Source organism: Passer domesticus, chromosome 9 (assembly GCF_036417665.1).
Source record: "Passer domesticus isolate bPasDom1 chromosome 9, bPasDom1.hap1, whole genome shotgun sequence".
Classification (NCBI taxonomy): Eukaryota; Metazoa; Chordata; class Aves; order Passeriformes; family Passeridae; genus Passer; species Passer domesticus.
Window position 1 is genome coordinate 15,639,060 of NC_087482.1, and position 4,050 is coordinate 15,643,109.

General features: G+C 44.5%; 1 long non-coding RNA gene across 2 annotated transcripts; it reads left to right on the plus strand.

Moving 5' to 3' along the window:
- Positions 1-366: 366 nt before the first annotated feature.
- Positions 367-3,524, plus strand: LOC135307228 (uncharacterized). 2 transcript variants are annotated; one of them, XR_010367947.1, is made up of 4 exons: positions 367-411; positions 2,994-3,065; positions 3,267-3,338; positions 3,426-3,524. It is a non-coding gene; the product is annotated as an uncharacterized LOC135307228 (long non-coding RNA). The 2 variants fall into 2 exon arrangements; XR_010367946.1 differs by lacking the exon at positions 367-411 and having other exon boundaries at positions 2,230-3,065.
- Positions 3,525-4,050: the final 526 nt, after the last annotated feature.

Below are 4,050 nucleotides of genomic sequence, written 5' to 3' on the forward strand. Positions count from 1 at the left end.
CAGTAATTGGAGAAATATAACAAAATTTTTGACTGTAATTCAGTCCTAGCAGTCAGTTTTATACCCCTCCCCTTATTTTCTATTGTTATAGCATATTTTATTAGCAATGGGTTGCTCCTTTCCCCCCTGTGATGTTGGTTTTGCCCCACTTGTCCATCTCTCCAAAGACCTGCCCTTTTGTTCACTGTTCCTCCTCCCATTGCATGTCAGTCCCTCTCCAAGCCTGCCCCTTGCTCTAGAAACTTCCCTATCAATTTTGTATCCTTCGGAATCCCATTGGTTTGTTTAAGTTCTTCCCCTCCCCTGTAATCCCCAATTGGTTTAAACCTTGTATTCCCCGCCTGGTGTTCCACCCTCAGTTTCTCCCAATTGGCTAAAGATTGTATCCTCCCCTAGGACCCTGCCAAGTTTGTAAGTTGATGTATGCCTTTAATGCAGTGTTGGCCTGCCCCTGATGGTCTGTAGAATAATCACCTTTGGAAAACATAGAGCAGACCTCACCCTGTTCCTTGTCCCTACCCTCAGTGCAGTCCTACCCCCAAGGCAGTCCACCTGTGCTGTAGAGCAGCTGTGCCCTGCAGCCACAGCCCAGATTCGACAGTTTTCTGGGGGCGGCCCAGTGCCACTGTGGGTGTGGGCAGCTAGTGGGGCTGAAGAAATGGGGCAGCACAGCACTTCCCAAATCAGCTCTTCTGTTGCAGTAGAGAGATGCAGCTGTGACCAGATTGTCCTGGTGGTAGCACCAGCAAAGCCCACCCGGCAGCAGCAGTGGCTGAGCTCCATGCCCAGGAGCAGCCATGGATGGCCACGGTGTGGGCAGGCAGGAGCCAGGCAGGGGCTGCTGTGCCCAGCAGCGGGGCCTGAGGGGATGGGGGAGCCCATGCTGAGCATCCCTGGGCTGAGGGCACATTTCCTTCTGTGGGATCATCTGGGCCTGGACCTGAAGAGGCACAAAGGGATATTTTTGGGGTCCCTGATGAGGGTCCCAGGAGTCCCGCATGTTTTAAATAATTAGCTTTTTTTGATTAATAAGGAGAATTTATTTCATAATTAAAATACAGTCTTAGAATGTCTAGAAGCAAATATCAGATTGGCCCTGAAGCAGGCTGACAGCGTCAGGTGAGACAGGTGGGGCATTTCTCTCCCCTGTGCATCACGAAGGGACAGCTTTCACAAAGATTTTTGTACATTTCCAAGCTCCAAGGGTTGTTGGGGGCAGCCGTTTTTCTGCTTTCTTATGGTTGATCTTATCCTTTTTGCATTTTCATGTAGTTTTTCCTTTCTTGCTGCAGCTCTTGCTGAGAGTTTCCCAAAAACTGGTAAATAATTCACATTGTTAGAAGAAAATCTCCTGGAATATGCGTTCTAGGAGGCACACATTTATCTTATAGATGATGCATGTCGAATGCATATTGCTGAGATTTGGTCAGAGAAATAATCTTCTGGAATCAGCATTTCTGGGGACGAATATTCAGGCTAGGATTTTGGTGCATATTGATTGCCCTGAACCCTCTTTTGGTATGCTAGGATTTTCATTAGGCGAGATTACTGTAGTCTCAGCATGAATTTGTACATACAATCTATCAGAATCCCTCCCTTTCTCTATTAATTTATTAATTTTGTCCTTTTAGGATACACTTTGACAAAGCTTACTTATTTTCTAATTTTATGTTTAGTATTTATAAAACTTAACAACTACACTTTTATACTACTAGTCAGGGTATAAAATTAACAGCTCTTCTCATAAGGTAGATTATTCTAAATCTTTAATTTCTTTTCTTTGAATTGTCAATTATATTTTTTTATATCAATGCATGTACTTATTGTACTTTAGATATATTTTGACTCCATAGTCGTTTAAGGCTGGTAATATTTGTAAAATAAATTTTTAATGTTTTCTTATGTTGCCTGCTAAAATGTGTCTTTATAACTGTCTCATGTTCTTGTTTTCTAATTCTTGAGCAATTTGCTTTATTCTACTCTCAGGATTTATTTCTTCTCTATCTCTTCCAGAACAAAAAGTTTTAATATATTGCTTACAAATTTTGCCATTTTCTTCTTTTTGCTCTATTTCACATTTTCTTTATTGCAGTGTCTTTTACTACTCATAGTGCACCTTCTGAATTTGTTAAAATTATAGCGTACTACACTAACTTGGGAGTGTGCATATGGCTCATTCTTTTTGGGCTTGGATGACTGATACAGTGACAATAATCCTCTGCAGTTTTAACACTCTAGCTCTCTCAAAGCCCCTTTGGGTTGCAGCCAAAGGGCCAAGATGTGTATCTTCTTGGTAGCAGAGCTTACACCTTGGGATCTAGTCACTGGAGTCATTCGTCTCATTCTCAGTATTTACTTCATAAGATTTATAAGAGCCTTTTAAATTGTTTTTCAGGATTTAGGATAGCACCTGCTTATTTCTAATTGTTATAGTTTTATTTCTTTGACATTTTAGCTGTAAAGTTGTAATTAGTCTGTACACTTCTCTTTCTTTCAGCTCTACTTGGCTTTTTTCCTTTATTTTAATTTGATCCTTATTAAATATCTAACGGCTTTTGTTATACCCTATCTGATTTAATGTTACTTTTAGTGTTTCTTGGAACTTAAATCTGGTTTGTATCTTATATACTTTTTTTTTTCCAATTTTTCACGAATCATATTATTGTTCTAATATATTCTTTACAGTGTTTCATTAGCTTTTGCTTCTATTTCTTTTGTCTGTTATAACAAAAGCACAAAAATATTTTATTTTTTGAAATAAATTTGCATATCACACCTTAAATATTCAGTTCACTTAAAACAACCTCATGAATAATACAGTTTAAAATAAAATATTTTACTTCTCATAACAATGGGTTTTACAGCTTACAAGCTTAGGTATTAACATGCATCAGTCTATTTTACTTCAAGGAGTAGTGGTGACATTTTAGTGAGGTTTGGCTGGTGTTTCTGTTGGTGGATTTACAGGTCTCCTGTCCTGTCTTTCTTTGCAGCTGAACCTGCTGGTGAAGGTGGTGCAGCTTCCCAAGCCACGTCCAGGACTGAGGCTCTGGGAGATGCTGAGGGTAGGTCAAGGCCTTTCCCCTGGGAGAGCTGCCAGCTCAGAGCCCAAAGCTGGGCGAGGGGGGCATCACTGCAGGTGCCAGCACAGAACCATGCACGTGTGTGCCCTCGGCCTGCGCGATCCCCTCACCGCTGCTGCGGCTCAGTGGTGCCCGTGCAGATCAGCAGAGATGGCAGAAGCTTCTGTGGCTGTTGAGTTACAGGTGTGTCTGCAGGGAGGACTTCTCCAGTTCCTTTGCTGATTCCTACAGAGAAGCCTGGCAACCATGGCAGGGGTGAGTAGTGTGTCCCTGCTGACCCCTCTGGCTGAGCCCTGCTTTTGTGGGATCTGTTCCTGGGAAATGGAATTCTGTTGCTCTAAGGTCCTCCAAGGGGGAAGGACCAAGCCACAGGACACCACAAACCCCATGATCCATCCGAAAACATGAGGCAAATGCTGAAGGAAATGCAGCAGGCAGGAGAAGGTGGGTGCATTTCCCTCATGCTTCCCCTGGGACTCAGCAGCCGGGGGCTTTGGCTGCACATCTGGACACGCTGTGTCTGGCACAGCGGGAAGGCATCCATGGCAGCCTCTCTGCCCCACAGCTGCTGCTGCTGCTTTGACGCCCTGCAGGGCTGTTTCCCAGCCTGGCCTGGCTGCATCTTCTGCCCAGCCTCTGCAGGAAGGCATTTGGCATCAGCTGACGGGCCACCTAATCGCACCACAGGCCTGAGATCCCCTGCAATTTTCCAGTCGCCGGGTAGAACAGAAAGCTCAGCAGTTTGGAGAAGGGAGGGCCCTGGCCTTCCCAAAATGTTTATAGGGATTTCCTGATTCTTAGCCATGTCTTTGACAAGCATTCCCTTCTGAAGGCGCCACCTCCCCAGTGGGGAACAGCCCCACCTGATCCAGCTGTCCCTCTTCCTTTCTCCAGAAGTGGATGCAGAGGCTGGGCATGAGGCGGCGTTTCCCAGAGGAAGCAGTGGTTCCGTGCCAGCCTCTGCTGC